We start from the raw sequence: 22,691 nt of genomic DNA, 5'->3' as shown, positions 1-22,691 counted from the left end.
GGGACCTTGGGTACAGATACACAAATCACTAACAGTAGTGGTGCAGGTTAATAAGGCCATAAAAAAAAAAAGAAAGACTTGGATTTATATAGCACCTTTCACCACCACCGGACATCTTAAAGCGCTTTACAGCCAATGAAGTACTTTTTGAATGTAGTCACTGTTGTAATGTAGGAGACGCAATAGCCAATTTGTGCACAAGCAAGCTCCCACAAACAGCAATGTGATAATGACCAGATAATCTTTTTTTTTTTTGGTTATGCTGGTTGAGGGATAAATATTGGTTAGGACACTGGGGATAACTCCCATGCTCTTCTTCAAAATAGTGCCATGGGATCTTTTACATCCAGCTGAGAGAGGCCTTAGTTTAACGTCTCATCCAAAAGACGGCACCTCAGTATTGCACTGGAGTGTCAGCCTAGATTTTTGTGCTCAAATCCCTGGAGTGGGACTTGAACCTACAACCTTCTGACTCAAAAGCATGAGTGCTACCTACCGAGCCACAGCTGACACGAAAAGGCAAACAGAGCTCTTGGGTTCATTTGTGAAGGGATAGAATTGAATAGCAAAGAAGTTGTGTTAAACATGTATAGAACCTTGATTAGACCACTGTGGAGTACTGTGAACAGTTCTGGTCTCCATATTATAAAAGGATATAGAGGCACTGGAGAAGGTGCAAAATAGATTTACTAGGATGATACCACAACTTAGAGGTGATTGAAGGGTAACTTGATAGAGGTTTTTAAGATTACAAATCGGTTTGATAGGGTAGACATAGAGAAAAGGTTTCCATTTGGGGGGCAGGGGGAGAGACCAGACTAGGGAACATAAATATAAGATAGTCACTAATAAATTCAACAATAACTTCAGGAGAAACCTCTTTACCCAGAGAGTGGTTAGAATATGGAACACATCAACAACAACTGCTTGTATTTATATAGCACCTTGAACGTAGTAAAAGGTCTCAAGGCGCTTCACAGAAGTGTTATAAGACAAAAAATAAATGTGACACTGAATCAGATAAGAAATTATGGCAGATGACCTAAAGCTTGGTCAAAGAGGTAGGTTTTAAGGAGCGTTTTAAAGGAGGAAAGAGAGATAGAGAGGCGGAGAGGTTTATGGAGGGAGTTCCAGAGCATATGGCCTAGGCAGCTGAAGGCACGACCACCGATGGTTGAGCAGTTATAATCAGGAATGCTCAAATGGGTAGAATTTGAGGAGCACAGATATCTTGGGGGGCGGGGGGCGGAGGTTGTGAGGCTGAAGGAGATTCCTGTGCTATAAATAGTATGCAGCTATGTAATGATGGGTAACCCATCTATTCTCCAGTATGCAATTTACCACAGTTCAGGATTAATTGTTAAATCTGGGCTACGGTAATCTATTTATGACAAAAAAATAGGGATGCAGGTCTTGATTCAGTCTGTTATGGAATCTCAGTTGAACCATGACATGTGAAATATGTTACGGAAAAACTCAACTTAGCAATAATAGGAACAGGCCTTTTGCATTACATAGTTGCAGCTGCAAAGGGGAATTGTTCCAGCGATGGTCGATGTCTCCGCCTTACTGATCGCTGGAACATCGCCCATTTTGTGGATCGTGTTTTTCAACTCGACGATAGGCCAGCGATGTGAAATGGGTGATACAAAAGGTCAACAATGTAAAGTGGGCCCAGCGAACGCTCAGCGATGTGGAAGGCAAAAGCTTCCCTAGCAACGGGCTTCTGCGCATGCGTTTTTTTTTTGGTGATGGGTTTTCCCGCCTTTCGGGAGGTCACGGATCATCCACACATGCGTAGAAGGCTGTTGGGAGAGAGAGTGAGAGAGCAAGCGAGAGAGTGGAGAGAAAAAGGAGAGGAGGAAAGCAAGAAAGGATTTACAAACTACTTAATTACTTATAATAAGGAGATGTCTTCCATAGAAAATGTGGAGGGTGATCAGAAGAGGGAAAAGCCCTTTTCCAACTAAGCCAATGGGGCTCATACAAGAGGTCCGATCAAGGTGGGCTGAATTAACCCAGGGTGGCAGTGGGAAACCTCCACTCCGGATCGACAGAAAGATTTGGGCTCAAATATCTTACGTTGTCTCCTCGATGTCCCACGAGGCGAGGGGGCCTGACCAGTGCTGCAAACGTTGGAACAGCCTGGTGTCATCAGCAAGAGTAAGTACAGATTTTATATTCTATTGATTTATTGATTTAGTTAATTGTTGTAAATGTTGTACATTATTTACATACATACATACATAAGTGCATACATGCATAATATATATATATATATAGATATATATATATTCTGTGCTAGTGTCTGGACAGGGCTATGAACCTGTACCCCTTTTAAGTCTCTCTGGCTGCTGCAGTATAGAGAGATGTGTCAAGCTATAGCTCCATGTTGAGTTTTGTTTCAACCGTACATGATCCTATTTGCAGATAGCGTTTTAAACTGTTGTGTTTCCATGATACTACCTAGTCAATTAGCTTATGCTATGCTCTTTTCTCATTTGCAGAAGAAGATATCGAGCAACCACAGCGAGCAGAGGAGCACCGGAGGCGGCACTGCTCAGCTGCAACCGCTTACTGACCTCAAGGAGCGTGCAGGCGCGCTGGTGGGCCATGAAAGCCGTTCGGCCACCGGCCGCGGTCTTGCGGAGCCCAGCTATGCGTCACGTGAATAATGTGTCAAACAGTTTTAAAAAGTAATGTAACGCCCTGTAATTATAATGCAATATACAAATTATGTCATCTCATGTCATGAGTGCAGCCTTTGTGCATAAGGAGCAATAAGATCAGGGGATGTAGCTGCTACAGCTTTCCGGGGCAGCGAACTCCATGTATTAATAGAAACATAGAAAATAGGTGCAGGAGTAGGCCATTCGGCCCTTCTAGCCTGCACCGCCATTCAATGAGTTCATGGCTGAACATTCAACTTCAGTACCCCATTCCTGCTTTCTCATCATACCCCTTGATTCCCCTAATAGTAAGGACTTCATCTAACTCCTTTTTTGAATATATTTAGTGAATTGGCCTCAACAACTTTCTGTGGTAGAGAATTCCACAGGTTCACCACTCTCTGGGTGAAGAAATTCCTCTTCATCTCGGTCCTAAATGGCTTCCCCCTTATCCTTAGACTGTGTCCCCTGGTTCTGGACTTCCCCAACATTGGGAACATTCTTCCTGCATCTAACCTGTCTAACCCCGTCAGAATTTTAAACGTTTCTATGAGGTCCCCTCTCATTCTTCTGAACTCCAGTGAATACAAGCCCAGTTGATCCAGTCTTTCTTGATAGGTCAGTCCCGCCATCCCGGGAATCAGTCTGGTGAACCTTCGCTGCACTCCCTCAATAGCAAGAATGTCCTTCCTCAGGTTAGGAGACCAAAACTGTACACAATACTCCAGGTGTGGCCTCACCAAGGCCCTGTACAATTGTAGCAACACCTCCCTGCCCTTGTACTCAAATCCCCTCGCTATGAAGGCCAACATGCCATTTGCTTTCTTAACCGCCTGCTGTACCTGCATGCCAACCTTCAATGACTGATGTACCATGACACTCAGGTCTCTTTGCACCTCCCCTTTTCCTAATCTGTCACCATTCAGATAATAGTCTGTCTCTCTGTTTTTACCACCAAAGTGGATAACCTCACATTTATCCACATTATACTTCATCTGCCATGCATTTGCCCACTCACCTAACCTATCCAAGTCGCTCTGCAGCCTCATAGAATCCTCCTTGCAGCTCACACTGCCACCCAACTTAGTGTCATCCGCAAATTTGGAGATACTACATTTAATCCCCTCGTCTAAATCATTAATGTACAGTGTAAACAGCTGGGGCCCCAGCACAGAACCTTGCGGTACCCCACTAGTCACTGCCTGCCATTCTGAAAAGTCCCCATTTACTTCTACTCTTTGCTTCCTGTCTGACAACCAGTTCTCAATCCATGTCAGCACACTACCCCCAATCCCATGTGCTTTAACTTTGCACATTAATCTCTTGTGTGGGACCTTGTCGAAAGAATATGTAATGTCTCTCAGTAATGTGTACCCTTATGTTCTAATAAGCTCTGTAATAAGCTCAAATGTGCTTTTAAGGTCAACCTGCACCCATGGGTGGTGAGGAGGAGCACGACACCCCCACCACTGAACCAGAGGAGGGGGAGGAGGAGGAGCAACAACTTACGGAAGGGAATGAATCTACGGTCATCTCAATTGGGACAAAAGGGGTGTGCAGCCGGCAACGCCAAGTTGCATTATATTGCACACGCCGACCCCACGGAGGCCAGGTCAGCGAGGTCTGCAATCGCCTCCCACGGATGGTCAGTTGGAGGGCTTGATCTCCCTGTGCTCAGCGACGGTCACGATCGGTCGCGAGCTTCTCCAGGGTTTTACTCAGTTTACGCATGACTTTTCACAGGTGTCTGCTGTGCAAGCCGAACTACTGGAGGCAGACGCTGGAAGAGATACGTGAGCAGACCTCCGCCACCAATGCCCTGCGGCATGTGCTGTTGGCTGCGCACAGCGCTGCACCCCAAGGTGTTGCATTGAGTCGGAGTGTCACCCCGAGCACTCAAGCGAGTACACAGGAACTACTTCCTCCTGACTCGGAAGGTAATCCGACAGCCTCGTCTTCCACTCCAACACTCCCACCATGGCAGGAAGTCTTTCCATTGCCCGCTGCACACCAGCTTTGTCTCGGTCTCCGGGGGCCAAAACAGGCGGGTGGGCCTAGGATACGGGTGAAAAAGGAACTGGAGGGAAACGTGGCTGCAGGTCCAGGTAGGGAGGGGGGGGTGTTTTTGTTAAAACATTTTATTTTTTTTATTGTTGTATTATCTTACTGTTACTGTTAATGTTCGGTTAGAGTTGTGGGGGGAGGGGTTGGAGTATTGTTAACAATTACAATAACATTCTTGTTAAAGTAATACATTTTTTTAATTGAATTTACCAATGGTTGTGCATTTCTTATAATAACATAAGTTAAGTTAAGCATTAATGGAACTATTGTACAACAATGGCCAGGCCAGTGCAGAGCAGGAAGGCTAAAACGTAACTCAACGCAAATGCAACTGTTGTCTAACTGTAACTGTAACTGTGACTGTTCCCAATGTAAGTTCATGCAAAGCATTCATTTATGAGCTGTTGGTGCAACAGCTTTGCAGCCGTGTAACTCCCACGGGGTTTCCCCATTCTTCTAGGAGGAGGGGGAGTGTTGGGGGGAGACCATGGATTCATTGCCAGGCTGATTGTCCTCCCCAAGGTCCTCACCAGCCTCCTCCTCCTCCTGCTCCTCGTCGTCTGCCTCTTCCATCTCCACTCCTTCTGAAGGTGGACCAGCAGCCCCATCTGGCATTTGTTGTCCTCTCCTTATAGCTAAGTTATGCAGCATGCAACACACCACGCAATAAACTCAGCGACCTGGTCAGGGTGATACTGTAGGCTGCCACCAGAGTGGTCCAGGCATTTGAAGCACTGCTTGAGCACTCCAATTGATTTTTCGCCGATGTTGCGTGTAGCTATGTGGCTTTCATTGTACTGCTTCTCGGCTTCCATCTGGGGATTATGCAGGGGGTTCATGAGCCAACTGGCAAGGCCATATCCTTTATCCCCCAACATCCAACCATGACCTTCTAGCTGATTGACAAACAGGTCAGGGATAGCACTCTCATGCAGGATGTGCGCATCATGGATGCTGCCTGGAAATGTACCATTTACTGTCATGATTATTTGGTTGTGGTTGACAACGAGCTGCAAATTCAGGGAGTGGAATCCCTGTCTGTTACGAAACAGCTCCGGGTTCTGCAACGGGGCTTTCAGGGCAATGTGCGTGCAGTCTATAGCTCCCTGCATCTTGGGGAAGTTTTCTATTCTCGAGAAACCCAAAGCCCTCCCGGTCTGTGCCTCCCTGATCATAGGGAAGTTTATAAAGTCCATCCTGCGAGCTTAAAGGGCTTCAGTCACCTGTCGAATAGAGCAGTGTGTGGCGTGCTGAGAGATATGACAGATGTCGCCAGCTGAGGCCTGAAAGGATCCAGATGCATAGAAGGATAGTGCCGCGGTGTGGTCCTGATGGTGCTGGTAGGCTGCAGACCCCCCTTGATGAGCTAGCATATCTCATCGATGATCTCCTTCTGGAAGCGCAGCCTCCTAAGACACACGTTTTCAGACAAGTTGAGGTAAGCTTGCTTTTCCTTGTATCTTCATTGACTGTACGTTCGCCTCCTCTGTCTCTGTCTCCGCATTAATCTGCCACCTCTTCGATTGATCCTTTCAGAAGCCAGTGTGTGAGCAGTTACAAGTAATGGCAGAAAAGCCATAGGCCCCATCGCTATCAATAATATTATTTTCCCTTGCTATAAATGCACTTTTTAGTAAAAAAATGCCTAATCTACTAAGCTATTTTTAGTATAATTAAATATAAGTATAAATGTAAGTGGATCTATCTGTAAAAGACCCTTAAATAACTCACAATTTATAAGCTTGAGTTTTGTTAGCTGCCTCCTCTCTTCCTCCGAAATTCAAAATGGCATCTGTAGTGCCCATTTCTGTGAGGAAGGCCCGGGAAAAGCAACTATTCTCCAGCGATATTCTCGGCGAGTGATCAGCCCGGTGATGTGCTGGTAATGTGCCAAAAGTTGCACTGGGCGATGTGCGGGTCATCACCTTGGCGAGTGAGCTGAAAGTTGGGGGGATAATTTCCTAGCGATGTTCCAGCCTGAATTTCCACTTTTTGGTCAAAATTGGCGATAGCAGGCCGTTTTGGGCGATATATGGGCGACATTCCAGCGATGTGAAGTGGAAAGTCTAGCCCTTTGGTTTTCAACATTAGCATTTCCAACATTTTCTGGTTTTGTTTCAGTTTACATGTCTACAATAACTTAAATGCCCCAAGGCCCAAAGATGTAAACACGTTTATATACTGAATTAATATTCAGGAGTTATTTATTCTATACAGTATAATTATGCAAAAGTATTTAATTTAGCTTGTGTCACTTGAAAGTTCAAAATATAAAAATGAAAAGGCAGCCAGTAAACTACAAACTGCACTTACTACCAGCAATTCATCTCTAAATGACCTCAGGATTCACTTATTTGCAGCAAATCTAGAGGGAGTGGCTATGCTAAACATAGTAGCCACCTTCTTTTACGACATGCTCAGATGTATTCTTTCTTCATGAGGACCTGGGAGAGTGGATGTTCGGTGACCCTGCATTTTTTTCTATTCATTTGTCACAGCGTGCCCTTCATTGGCAAGTCCTACACTCCATCTTGTCCCTTGATGCCATCTCTCAAGTCCCATTTATATGGAATAAGCAAAACTAAAATGCGATTATGCCAATTTTATTTTAAGCAAGTTCTAGCCGGCGCAAAACAGAATAAAAAGTTCTCATACACGGACATAATTTTGCTTTAAGTGACATTTTGTTCAAAAAAAGTTTTGGTATACATAGTTTCAGCTGTAGTAAAGGTGCCTCGAAAACTGTTCAAACACTCAGTCTATCAAACTAGCAGGTCTTACAGCTGTCATCCCTCAATTGGGATGCTGTGATTTAATCTGGAGTAGAATTCACTCTGCTGCCTTAAAACCAGTTGCAACTGAACTACTAGAGTTATTTTGAAATCTGACTATTTTACTGCATTCCAAACTTAATTAGCTGCCGCCTGTTACTGAATCAGAATACCACTTTCCTATGCTCATTCACAACTGTGGGATAACATCAGTTATCTGCTTAAGTTGGTCAGCATTTAATAGGAACTATTATATGCCAAATGTCAACAGACTTTTTGGCAGCTTTTCATTGTTATACGGTGCTAGTTCGTGTCCAGTCCAGCAGCACAATTGCTTGTCTCCCAATATCAGCTATCGATCATTTCTGTCCTCCTCCCATCAGTTTCTTCCCTTCTCTTCTGTTGGCTCACAGCAGGCAACATATATCTCACCAAACTGACAGCCTCGACAGCATCCCCGAAATTTGTTTCGGGGGTGTCACGCACAACAAGTGATAGTGAATTGGCAGCCCATTTTAAACTCCACCTGATTTTCTTTTCCATTGAAGTCAATTGAGTCAATGTTGATTCTCCAACGCCCATTTTGAGCTACTGCCCAACATGAATCATCACCAACAGTGGCCTCCTGCCTTTCACCCTATCACAGACCTTCCCTTTTGTTCTTTCCACCCCTACCCGCTTTCCCTGCCTCTGTACTTGCTTAAAACCTGTTACATCTCCAACTCTTTCCAGTTCTGGCGAAAGGCCTTCGACCTGAAACATTGGCCGGAATCTTGCCTGCTTTGGTGGGTCCGGTGCGGACGGTGTCCGTGGCGGGTCACGATCCCGCTGCTGGCTCCATCCTGCTGTTGAAAATGAACTTACCTTAATGACCACTATTGAGCTCGCCTAGCACGTTACCGGCCCAATGAGATGGAATGGGTCTGGTGACATCATTCATGACACATTTTCAGCCGGGATCTTTAAAGGGACCATGGCCACATTAGATTTAAAGTTAATCTAAAATAGTGCCGTCAGTGCACGACAGCTTTGGAGCGCTGCAAACACTGACAATGACTGTACAGAGACAGAGGGCTGCAGCCAGATTCTCTGATGACTCCCTCCACATGCTTATGGAGGGAGTCACAGCATGCAGGAAGGTCCTCTGTCCTTCTGATGGGTGGAAGAAACCTCCCTAGGAGACCAAGACAGCCTGGTTGCAGATTACAGAGGAGGTCACAAGCAGGGATGTGGTCAGGAGGACCTGGGTGCAGTGCCACAAACCTTTCAATGATCTCATTAGATCAGGAAACGTTAGTACAAAGCCACACTCAACTGCATCCTGCTGTGCCTTTCATCACATACCCATCACCCTGCCTTCCCTACCCTACCCCTGCACATCCTTACATCAATATAACTTGCACGTCCACGCATCCCTCGCAATGGGCTCAAATTTGGCCCACTCCTTTTTTCAGCGCACTTACCAGAGATGCGGCACTTTTCTCCGTTGATAAGTGCGGCGAAAAAAATCACTCCCCACTCTCCTCGGTCGTCGCGCAGCGTGGCCAGTCGAGTCGGGGGTGGAGCCAACGTCCTGCGATGAAAACAGTGCCGGGACGTCTGCACATGCGCAGTGGAGTGTCCGCGCATGTGCAGTAGCTCCTTGCCCCCAGCCTCTCTGTGTGCGTGCTGCAGCCGCTGTGTGTGTGGGACCCGATGCCCGCCCCTAGCCCTGGCCGAGTGGTCTCCCGGTGCGATCGACCTCAGGTTTGAAATTTTATGCACTGTAGCTATTTTTGAACTTTCTTAATGGCTTGTCATTTTCCTGGACTTTTGAATATTTTGAAAAAATTATGTAAATGTGTTTTGTCTCTTGTGAATAGTGGTGACCATTTGTCAAGCCTATTCACCTGGTGCTATTGTGAAAGAAGAACATAACTGACGGAGGAACACTGAGAGAAGACCTTATTTATTGAAGTAGACTTTATTTAGATAATATAGGCTCAATTTTGGCAAACGAATAGTTGTTTAAATTTGTTGTGAGATTAGGGCAATTTAATTCAACTATCTTTTATTTCTTTTATTTTTGTAGTTTAACATAAACATATAGGAAATAGGAGCAGGAGTAGGCCATAAGGCCCCTCTTGCCAGCTCCGCCATTCAATAAGATCATGGTTGATCTGATCATGGACTCAGCTCCACTTTCCTGTCCACTCCCCATAACCCCTTATCCCCGTATCGTTTAAGAAACTGTCTATTTCTGGCTTAAATTTATTTAATGTCCCAGCTTCCACAGCTCTCTGAGGCAGCGGATTCCACAGATTCACAATCCTCAGAGAAGACATTTCTCCTCATCTCAGTTCTAAATAAGCGGCCCCTTATTCTAAGCTTCCATGGATGCTTCTGTTGTATAATAAATTAACTTTGCGAAGTTTGTCATATGACATCCTGTATAGCTGTTTAATCCTATTCACATTCTTCAGTCAAGTCATTAAGTTCTGCTGGCCTCTGATGTACGTACCTGCGCTGATTTCTTAACTCTCCGCAAGGGTTTTCTGAAGTGGCCACATACGCTGGCCTAAGTAGATTTGGAGTAACTATTAGCTGCCCAAAGTGGCCTAAATGGCCAAAACTAGCGTTGGTGGCTGGTAACGCTTCCTTTTGAGAAAAACTAAACTAAATTTTAAAAAATCCTAACTAATTCACTTACACTGGCACAAATTGAATGCGTAAAATGGGGATTTTTAAGATACTCCAGAAAAATCAAGTTGCTCCAAAAAAAAACGGAGCAACTCCTGACCAAAATTTACCTCTCTATCTCTACATTATCACATCCCCATCTCACTAGCCAGCCCTCACACTCACCCTCATCCTACTGAAATCATACCAACTAACAACACACAAGGGTAGCCACGTTTTATGCAATGTTGGTGTAAAGTTTCTGTTAATATGGTGCCAAACATAAAAATCTTTAGTTTCAACACATGGGCAGATTTATGTGCACCTTTGGAAGTGGCTTAGTGAGTTGCAGTGAATGGTGAGACATAACGGTAACCCTTGCAATGGTGGTGAGTGTGAAAGGAATGGCCTGGTCGTTGCAGTGATGCTTTATGGTGCTGCGGTGGTGTGGTACCAACCTGGCACATCATGTGGCCGCCATATGGGTGTACAGTGTAAAGTTAACTAAATCTGGCCATGATGAGGCCAGCCCTGGCGTCCCGGGCAACAATGTGCTCGGGTGCTGATGCCCTCTGTCCTGTGCAGCATCAGGTGGTTGCAGAAAAGGTTGGTGGTGTTGTTGTTGTTGGTGCTGCTGGTATTGGGGCTCATTGTGGTCATGGAGCTCAGGAAGAATGTTCCCGACGTTGGGGAAGTCCAGAACCAGGGGTCACAGTCTAAGGATAAGGGGTAAGCAGTTTACGACCGAGATGAGGAGAAACTTCTTCACTCAGAGAATTGTGAACCTGTGGAATTCTCTACCACAGAAAGTTGTTGAGGCCAGTTCGTTGGATATATTCAAAAGGGAGTTAGATGTGGTCCTTACGGCTAAAGGGATCAAGGGGTATGGAGAGAAAGCAGGAATGGAGTATTGAAGTTGCATGATCAGCCATGATCATATTGAATGGTGGTGCAGGCTCAAAGGGCCAAATGGCCGATTACTGCACCTATTTTCTATGTCTATGTCTATTCTGAGGACCAAGGTGACACAGTATAAATGGAACCTATGTTGGTGGAATAGATCGCAGGTGAAGTACAGATGACAGAAGCATTCTGTCAATGGTGAGGTGACACTGGATGGAGACCTTGGGAGAAACACTTGCAGCCTGCAGAATCTGTGCTGGAAATGGACTGAGCAACGGCCTGTGCCTGAGGAATGTGATCATCAGTCAGGTGGGGAGCTTTTACTCTACATTTGATGCTGTCAAGTAATCAGCTGGAACAATGGCCACGGAGCTCCTGCCTCAGATTGACAGACGTGGTTCCCGTGCTGTGTGAATCCCGTGGCCATGCAGGGAAATTTTAAAAATAAGTGAAGAAAGGCTTTTAGGTGCCTGTAAACTATCTGATAATGATTTTAATTGGGTCAGCCACCACTGCCAGTCGGGTTGGTTTCGCAATGGCAGACACGCCTGGGCGAAAGGGTTCCCGACCCACTGTCAAAAATAACAACTTTTCCACCCGACTCGCCACCAATCGTGCCCGCTACCACCCAGGAAAATTCCGGCTGTTAACTCTGTTTCTCTCTCCACAGATGCTGCCTGACCTGCTGAGTATTTCCAGCATTTTCTGTTTTAATTTCAGATTTCCAGCATCCGTAGTATTTTGCTTTTGAACAACTCTTGTTATTACGTGAGCTGCGGTGGTGACTGATGAACTCTCCTTCATTCTTAATGTATGTGAGGCAGGTTCAGATGCTACCGATGGGATATTCAAATAACAAGACATTAATGCTGCAACCTAATTACAGGCTATTTTCTGAAGTATTCCCTTTGTATAGCCTCAGCTCTGATAGCTCTCTGAACGACGTGCACTGGGGCTTCAGTATGATTGCTGTTCCATTGCTCAGAGAGATGAATTATTGTTCTCTGTAAACTGCATTAGAAAATGTATCTGTTATTAAAGGAGACAGGAAACATCACTCTTCTCATTTTTTCCCTTTCTCTCCAACTTTCCTTTGCTTCCTCCGATTTTCTGACAGGATTGATCATCAAAGTGAAGGATGTGAAGTGTAACATTTTCCCAATCTTCAACCAACCCTAGCTTACGTCTAGTGCAGTTTACATACAGTGCAAGGGTATAATACAATATGAACTGTCCTTTTAGAATCATTTTCAAAAGTCGGCATTCTGCTTTGGTTTTTCATGCTAATTTTCTTTTGGGGGTGGCATTTCATGTCACTGACCTCTCCCATAGTGGACCAAATAAACCTACAATCTGGAGCATGTCTCAACCTGCCCAATATCCAGGTAAATGATAGCAAGACCCAGGGATCATGACAGGGAACTCTTACGTTGTTGCTACATAATTCTCCTCTCTTCAAAAGGTGGATTAAATAGCGATTCTATCAGACAAAGCTTCAAGTTCTGAATCAACAGATGTATTTATTTATATGATGAATGTTGTATAAAAGAGTGAATCATACAAATCTAGGCTGACGCTGTGCAGTATTGAGGGAGTACTACACTGTCTTTTCGATGAGGCCCTGTTTGCCTTTTCAGGTGGACATAAAAGGTCCCAGGACACTATCCCATTCTGGCCTCCTGCGCATCCCCTATTTTAATCGCTCCACCATTGATGGCCATGCTTTCAGCAGCCTCGGCCCTAAACTCTGGAATTCTCTCCCGAAACCTTTCTACCTCTTTGTGAAACACCTTGAGCAGTTTTATTACATTAAAGGCGCTATATAAATGCAAGTTGTTGTTGTTGCTGTTCCAAAAAAAAGCAGGAGACCGCTTCCTGCTGTCCTGGCCAATATTTATCCCTCAACTAATGTCACTTAAACAGATTATCTGGTCATTATCACAATGCTGTTTGTGGGACCTTGCTGTGCACAAATTGACTGCCGTATTTCCTACATTGCAACAGTGACTACAAATCAAAAGTACTTCATTGGCTGTAAAGCACTTTGGGTGGCCTGAAAGGAGCTATATAAATATAAAAGTCTTTCTTTTTCTTAATTTCTCTACTCTCCTCAATATACAACTAATGGACAACATATCAGAGTCTCGGAATGACCCTGACTTCTGCTGGTTGTCACATAACATAAACATGAAGGGCAATATAAACTCATGATCAGTGACCCATGGACATTGAGCTGAGCTCAAAAGTGGACCACAACTAATTAATGGCCTTGTCTCCTTCTCAAAGGTCTCAGATGCAACTGTCAATCAAACACACTCCGGGCTGGACCTGATTCTTTGATGTGTGTCCATGTGGCAGGGGACTACCTGCCCAGACATGCTTATCTACAGATGTATGATCCAAAACCCTTTGCAGTTGTATGCTAAGAAAAAACTGTATTTCCCATATCAATGATGAATGATACAGCCAACCTTTGATAATGGCAAGGTTGTTTGTCCTCCAAATTAATATGTCTGTATTAACTGGAACTAAATATCAGTACATACTAAATGATCCTCATCTGCAATAACGTAACGTGTATTTTCTGTACCTTGCAGACTTCAGCTCAGATAAAACCACAATTAACCTAACTATTCCGAGCATTGAGATTATGAAGTTAAAAGAACATATTGCATTGATATGGCACCTTTAATGTAGAAATGCTTTCAAGGTGTTTCAAGTCAAAGATAGATAGATTTTTAACCAATAAGGGAATTAAGGGTTACGGGGAGAGGGCGGGTAAGTGGAGCTGGGTCCACGACCAGATCAGCCATGATCTTATTGAATGGCGGAGCAGGCTCGAGGGGCTAGATGGCCTACTCCTGTTCCTAATTCTTATGTTCTTATGTTCTTATGTTTCACAGAGTCATAAAGCAGATGAACAATGAGCCAAAGAAGAAATAGATTTGATAGAGATGTTCAAAATCATGAACTACGTACAGTTTTGGTCTCCTTATTTAAGGAGGAATATACTTGCTTTGAAGTGTGGAAATGTATTTTTATCTAAGCTGATACCATACGGTCTTTGTGTGCCCTTTGCAATATATATATAACAAAATGGAGTCCTGGCCCTTCCAGAACTTTCTGCATTTTAGCAGTCAGCTTGCATAAACAGCTAAACCTGGTTTGAGATGGCTGATGGCCATCAGACAGCTAGGAGACAAGTCATGCTGAGACAAGTAACCCCCCCCCCATGGTGCTCTCCTATTGTCTACACGACACCAGTTCCATGTCACCCCACCTTTCCTATGTACTCAAACCACCAGCCACTATCTCTTGTAGAGACCTCATCCTTTTGATGTAAACGATAAACTGACCAGGAAATTGAACAATCCTGACACAATACAAGACAGGTGATAGCCCATTACCTATGATTCATGGAGTAATGGCCGGCTGGCCAACTGATAACCCTGACAAAAGGAAATATCTGTAAACCATGTCAGGACCAGGATATAGTAATTTACTCTTTATCTGTATTCACTGACTGTGAGACAGAGCAATACACAGGTAGAGGCCATAACTTAGGTTTTACTGTATAAATATCTTGTGAAGCTGTACCATTGCGGAGGTGTTGACTTAGCCCTTGACTGAGTGTGACCTACCCCTTGCTAGCAAGCGAATTAAAGAAACTTCTGCCGGAGCTGTAAGTGTCGGAGTCATTCTTTTCGGAGGTCGAGATTTCGACAGGAGGCAGAGAAGGTTCATGACTTTGATTCCTGAGATGAAAGGGTTGTCATATAAGGTTGAGCAGGTTGGGCCTATACTCATTGGAGTTTAGAAGAATGAGAGGTGATCTTATTGAAATGTATAAGATTCTGAGAGAGCTTGACAAGGTAGATGCAGAGAGGATGTTTCTCCTTGTGGGGAAATCTAGAACTAGGGGGCATAGTTTCAGAAAAAGGAATCATTCATTTAAAATGGAAATGAGGAAGAATTTCTTCCCTCAGAGGGTCGTGAATCTTTGGAATTCTCTACCACAGAGAGTTGTGGAGGCTGGGCCATCGAATATATTTAAGGTGGAGATAGACAGATTTCTGAATGCTAAGGGAGTCAAGGGTTATGAGGAGCGGGCAGGAAAGTGGAGTTGAGGCCAAGATCAGATCAGCCATGATCTTATTGAGTGACGGAGCAGGCTCGAGGGGCCAGATGGCCTACTCCTGCTCGTTTTTCTTATGTTCTTATGGTTTTGATAGAGTAAATAAAAGGGAAACAGGGTGAAATTGCAAACCGCCCCAGCCGCGAGGTGGGGGTTCCTGCACCAGGCGCAGATGTCCCGTCCCGCGTGCTTAATTGGGATTACCGCACCCTCGAGGAAGTGGAGTGCAAAGTCTCGCGCTCCACTTCCTCTCGGAGGTGAAACCTGGGCGCTAATCTATGCAAATTTTCCAGCACTACACGGCGGGCCCTCCACTTCCATGAAAGGAGAGAGCCAAGCTGCCGACTCTGCAGGAGAAGAAGGGAGCAGGGTGCCGTGGTAGTAGCCTGCCACACAAGCGAAGTGCCGGGTTGTGGGATCGTGGTACGACCCCGCGTTTTGCACTGAAGAAGGCTGTAAGTCGGCCATTTTTTTTTACAGTTTCAGGACCGCACCTCCCCTTTAATTTTCGCCCCATGGCAGCGTCTGGGGCAGTACTGAATTTTCATTCTTGGGTGAAAACAAGTCGCTGCGCACGTTGATGACATTGTCCATGGGGCGGAGAGTGGAACGAAATTGGGGACGTTAAAAGAAAATTTCTGTCTGGGCAGTGTTTGGGGCAGCAGTGGGGCGGAAGGTGGGCGGTCAGCGCTGTGACGCTTATGACATCATGCTGATGCATCACAATGTCCCTCCCCTTCAGTTAAAGGGGAGGGCCGCTGCGAGCTCTGCACAAAGTTTAGTTGGGCCCACTGGGCCACTAGGGACGCTTTCGGCCGGGCCAGCAGGGGGAGCCGGGCTGCCTGTTGGCAGCCCAGCTGAAACCATGGCCGCCATTGTCGGGCCAACTTCCTAGTCAGCTGACTATTGAAATTAAATGGCGGTTGCAGCAGTGTGCCCTCCCCTTTAAGGCTGGTCGCATTGCCCAGCCACTAGCAGCTTCCCACTCGGGGCAGAAAAGGGGTCGACACATGTTCAGCGGGGTAGAAACATGGGCGGGGCGGTAGTGTGCACCGCCACAAAAATAAGGGAGGGCAATTTCTCAAATGTCGGCACCTCGTGATTTTGAACAGCTCTATCAAATCTCCGCTCCACCTTCTCTGCTCCGAGGAGAACAACCCCAGCTTCTCCAGCCTATCCATGTAACTGAATTTCTAGGTCACCGTTTCTTAACGGTTCATTCTTGTGAGAAATCCAGGCCCTGAAATTCCATGGCCGTTCCCTTGGTCTCCTGCCACAACACCAGCTGAACCATCAGAGAATCAAGAGTTGTGGAGAGAGACTGGGGGAAACCCTGTGGAAGTTCACAGCCCCAGACTCTTTAGTAGACTGGAATGGGATCCACATACAACATTATATCTAGAAGAAACCAATCTAACAATGTCATCTAAAAGTTCTGTTGCCTTTGGTCTGTCTAACGCATTTTAAAAAGGTCATATGAATCCTATGCTTAATTATTTTTAAATATAATGTCATTTCAGCATTTTGCTGTCTCTCACAGCTTCGTATTGTTCAACCTGTAAATAAATCTTATTTTTCAGTTGAGTCTGTACAGCTGGTGACATTATTTTTCACCTTTCGGAAGGAACAAGAGTGTAATGTCCTTACACACTGCTATAAATCCACACGAGGCACATTCTGCAGACAAGGTCACTCTGTGACCTGAATCTTTATTCACAGGACCAAGAAGTGATGACCCTGCGTGAGACCTCCCTTTATATACCTGGATGACCAGGTGAGGAGTGTCTCCCACCTGTGGTCAAGGTGTGTATTTCTTAGGTGTATACAGTATGCAGTGTTGTTACATGAAGGTTATAGTTACATGAAGGTTACATACATGACAAGGAGAATATCGATTTTCCATGCATTTTCCAATCCAAAAACAACAGATACAAGCCTGCAGGTACTGTTCCATAGCGGACTTGGTCTGCTTATGGAAACTGCCTTTTAGTCATGAGCACAAATAAGTGTGTTGGAAAAATGTCTGAACTGTAATACTTCATTTTAACTCGCAATTGGCAGTTTGGGAATTGAAGAGTCTGAATCACACAGAACGAAGAATGATGACATTATATATAATATGAAAAAGCCTCATGTCCTTATGTGTGCACATCTTGCTGCCTTTTCTGAAAGTAATCTGCAAGTTTCTGATGGAAGAACAGAATATCCAAATGGCTGCCCACAGTTGCCAGTTCTTTTTCCTTACCCTACTGTTTCTGTAATGACTCAAGAGTCTGGTTACTGTAAACTCACTCAGGTGTAACCTGATCCATCTTTATCCCAGCCCAAGAGTACCTGCGTGACAAAGACACCCAGCTTATATACAGGTGACCAAGCACACATGCCACATGCATACAGCTCGATGACCTCTGACCACGGCGTCCTCTGGTGTCTGGTGACCCCCCAAGCATTACTACATAACAACATCCCCCTTTTAAAATCTTAACAACAGTCTTTTTACAAATTAAGATGGTCTGGGACTTTCCTCTCACGAGTTGATGGACTCAGTTCAACTTTGGCTCTTGGCGAGCGTTCTGAGTCCGTTGAGACTGAGGGCTCAGTAGCCAATCTGGTGGAAGTGGTCATGACCAAATCAGAGACTGAAGGTTCAGAGTCAGTAATGTCAGCAGGGTCCTCTGATGAGTGAACAATGGTCGGTTGGTCACTGACTGCATCTTCCTCACTCGGTTCCAGTTCATCCGTGTGCCGCAGTTTAACCTGGTCAAGGTGTTTCCTGCATGTTTGCCCATTCTTGAGCATGACAATAAGCACTCTGTTACCCTCCTTGGCTGTAACAGTGCCGGTGATCCACTTTAGACCTTGACCATAGTTCAGTACATAAACCGGATCATTGACAGAGATGTCACGTGACACGGCAACACAATCATGACACCATTGCTGACTTTGACGTCTGTTTTCAACACGATCATTCAAATCAGGATGAACAAGAGAAAGCCTGGCCTTGAGATTTCTCTTCATCAGTACTCAGCAAGAGGAACCCCAGTAAGAATATGAGGTCCTGTCTTGTAACTGAGCAATATACATAACAACCGTCTCTGCAGTGAGCCCTGAGTTACATGTTTCATACTTTGCTTGATCGTTTGAACAGCACGCTCTGCTTGACCATTAGAAGCAGGCTTGAATGGAGCTGATCTCACATGTCTGATGCCATTGAGTTTCATGAACTCCTGGAACTCAAGACTTGTGAAGCAATATCCGTTGTCACTCACGACAATGTCAGGCAAATCATGAGTCGCAAACATGATACGAAGGCTCTCAATGGTGGCTGTAGACGTGCTGGATGATATAGTAACACACTCTATCCACTTAGAATATGCATCTACTACGACAAAAAACATCTTTCCAAGGAACGGGCCCGCAAATCAATGTGGATCCTCGACCATGGTTTGGATGGCCACGACCAAAGACTCAGCGGAGATTCTGCTGGTACTTGCACGCATGATTCCAGATCAGTCAATTACAGGCCACGACACATGAGACTTAGCAATGGACTTCATCAAGACAATACCAGGATGAGTGCTATGAATTACATGTACAAATTTTTCTTGCTCTTTCTTAGGCATGATTACACGATTACCCCACAGTAAACAGTCTGACTGAATGGACAGCTCATCCTTGCGACGGTTGTAAGGTTTGGTCTCCTCACGCACCTCCATAGGTATGGCAGACCAATCAACACTGAGTACACACTGTTTTACAACTGATAAAATAGGGCCATGGCTGGTCCAGATCCTAACTTGTTGAGCAGTGACAGGAGTTCCTTCACTCTCAAAAGCATCCATTACTAACAGTAGATCTGCAGGTTGAGGCATCTCTATCTCCGTTGTGGGTAAGGGCAGACGACTCAGTGCATTGGCACAATTCTCAGTACCAGGTCCGTGACGGATGATGTAATCATAGGTAGACAATGTCAGCACTCACTTTTGAATGCGGGATGATACATTGGTATTAATACCTTTGTTTTCCGCAAACAAACAATGAAATGAATGGCTTGTGATCTGTTTCGAGTTCAAAACGAAGACCAAACAGGTACTGGTGCATTTTTTTTACCCATACACACAGGTCAAAGCTTCTTTCTCTACCATACTGTAAGCTCATTCCGCTTTTGACAGACTTCTCGAAGCATACGCAACAGGTTGTAGCTTGCCCGATTCATTTGCTTGTTGGAGTACGCAGCCAACGTCATATGATGAAGCATCACAGGCCAATACAAGACGCTTACACGGATCATAATGAACAAGCAACTTGTTTGAACATAGCAGATTCTTGGCTTTCTCAAAGGCTTTATCTTGAGACGCACCCCAGATCCAGTTGTCACCTTTTCTTAGTAACACATGAAGTGGCTCTAGTAAAGTGCTCAATCTGGCTAAGAATCTACCAAAGTAGTTGTGTAGCTCAAGGAATGAACGCAGCTCCATTACATTCTGAGGCCTGGGTGCATTTTTAAATGGTTTTCAAATCAGGGAGCTTGATGCCATCAGCAGCAATCTTCCACCCGAGGAATTCGACTTCCGGTGTCGTGAATACACACTTCAAGCATTTCAGCCTGAGTCCCACTTTGTCCAGGCCCTGTAGGACTTCTTCAAGATTGTTCAGATGTTCAGCAGTGTCACGACCTGTGACCAGAATGTCTAGGAACGGACTTCAGTAAACTCTCCATATTCCTCTGAAATATGGCTGCAGCCAAATGAATCCCAAAAGGACACCTGTTGTAGATGAACAGTCCTTTAATGGTGTTAATGCAGGTGAGTTTCTTTGAAGTGTCGACAAGCTCCTGGGTCATAAAGGCCAACATCAGATGCCGTTTCGTGAATGACTTTCCACCAGCTAGCATGGCGAACAGGTCATCAGCTCTCGGTAACAGCTACTAATCCTGTTTCGAAAATCGGTTAATCGTAACCTTGTAGTCTCTACAAATCCTGTCAGTGCCATCACTCTTCAACACAAGGAACAATGGGACTAGCCCACTCGTTAAACTCGACCGATGATATGATCCCTTCACGCTGGAGTCTGTCAAGCTCAATTTCAACCTTCTCCCTCATCATGTACGGAACAGACCGAGCTTTTTGATAGACAGGCCTTGCATTGGAGTCCAGGTGAATCTGCACGTTGGCTCCTGTAAAATTACCAATGCCCGGTTCAAACAAAGAAGGAAACTTTTTCAATACTTGAGCACACGAAGTATCATCCACCGAGGACAACATCTTGATATCATTCCAGTTCAGCTTGATTTTCTCGAGCTAATTCCTGCCAAACAGCGTTGGACCATTACCTGGGACAATCCATAATGGTAGCTCGTAAACCACACCGTCATATGACACCTTGATTGCTGCACTGCCGAGCACCAGTATGAGTTCCTTAGTGTAAGTACACAACCTGGCATTGACTGGAATCAGCTTTGGTTTTGCAGCCTTAGTGTCCCACAGCTTGTTGAATGCCCTTTGGCTCATTATTGACTGGCTCGCATCTGTGTCCAGCTCCATTGATACAAGCACGCCATTCAGCTTCACCTTTATGACTATCGGCTGGCTCTTGCTCAGGAACGAATACAGTCCATGTACTTCCTCCTCGCGTTGCGTATCTGGTCCTCATCACTGAATTGTTCCTTATCAACCAAGTGGCGAGCCGCACCACACTTGCTCCATTGTGGACACATCCTGTGAAGATGCCCCACTTTCAAACATCCATTGCATGAGTATTGTCTAAACCAACACTGATGAGGCCGATGATTGCCCCCACAACACCAACAGGGTGAAATCTGGTTCGAACCAGTTGGTGGGCTCTGAGCAGCGGCAGGTTTTGTGTAAGCCGCTCTGCGAAAACGGCGCCATCTTGTTTACAGTACTTGCCGTGGAACTCCGACTCGTCGATGATATCTGCCTCAAATTATCATCAGCCGTCATGCATGCCTGGGCAGTCGCGATGGCCTTTTTCAAATCCAGCGTCTCTGCAGCCAACAGCTTCCTGAAGATCGCATCATGGTTGATGCCTATCCCGAAGACATCACGCAGCATGTCTTCCTGCATGTTCCTGAACTTACACGGCTCAGCAAGATGTCACAGGTCGGCGACAAATCCCGACACGACCTGGCCCTCAGCACGAACACGCGTGTAGAAACGGTAGCGTGATATGATGATCCCCTCTTGTGGCTTCAGATGGTTACCCACCAACGTACACAATTCCTCGTACCCTTTGTCCGCCGGACGTACAGGCGAGAGAAGATTCTTCACGAGGCGGTAAATTTTCAGACAAAAACGATGAGGAGAACTGCCCTGCACTTAAATGCGTAGGCCTCTGCCTCCATGCTGTTGGCCACAAAATACCGATCCAGGCGGTCGACAAAATTCGCCCAATCCTCACCCTCCATGAATCTTTCCAGGATTCCAACCGAGCCCATTGCGCATGCGAAGGTTCTTAAATTACCTCGTCGCCAATTGTAATGACTCAAGAGTCTGGTTACTGTAAACTCACTCAGGTGCAACCTGATCCATCTTTATTCCAGCCCGAGAGTGGCTGCGTGACATAGAAACATAGAAACATAGAAAATAGGTGCAGGAGTAGGCCATTCGGCCCTTCTAGCCTGCACCGCCATTCAATGAGTTCATGGCTGAACATTCAACTTCAGTACCCCATTCCTGCTTTCTCGCCATACCCCTTGATCCCCCTAGCAGTAAGGACCTCATCTAACTCCTTTTTGAATATATTTAGTGAATTGGCCTCAACAACTTTCTGTGGTAGAGAATTCCACAGGTTCACCACTCTCTGGGTGAAGAAGTTCCTCCGCATCTCGGTCCTAAATGGCTTACCCCTTATCCTTAGACTGTGACAAAGACACCCAGCTTATAAACAGGTGACCAAGCACACATGCCACATGCATACAGTCCGATGACCTCCGACTGCGGCATCCTCTAGTGTCTGGTGACCCCCAAGCATTAATACACAACAGTTTCCTACCTTGAATACAGTTGTCCTCTCTTGACTACTTTTGTTCCTTCTCCTTCTCAGTTGCATCTTTCTTGGATAACGTCTCTGGACTTCAGCAGTTCTGATCTCCCCAATGTAGGTGATTTAGGTTAGTGCCCTTTGTCTTTGACACTTCCTTTTTTTTTATTTTTCAAGAGTTTTACTGCCTTCCCAGGTTTTCAGAAGAACTCTCTATCTGCTGTACCTTGCCTGGGCCTTGTTTACTGACGGCTTAGCTTTTTGAGGACTTGTTCATACCTGTTCCTTTATTACCCAATTACATCTGTTTTTATACACAGTTACTGGATATTGTTCTATCTACCTCTTTAAATTAAGCAGAAAAGTTGCCAAAAGAAACAGTATCACCATTCTTCTTTTCCATATCCCAGTGCATGCGTCCCATCATCAGAGTGGCTGATAAAGAAATATCTTTCAATGAAGGCAAAATAGCAAGAGTAGGTATTTGCT

This window comes from Pristiophorus japonicus, chromosome 21 (genome assembly GCF_044704955.1).
Source record: "Pristiophorus japonicus isolate sPriJap1 chromosome 21, sPriJap1.hap1, whole genome shotgun sequence".
In the NCBI taxonomy this organism is placed as follows: domain Eukaryota; kingdom Metazoa; phylum Chordata; class Chondrichthyes; family Pristiophoridae; genus Pristiophorus; species Pristiophorus japonicus.
This window is presented reverse-complemented; position numbering follows the sequence as displayed.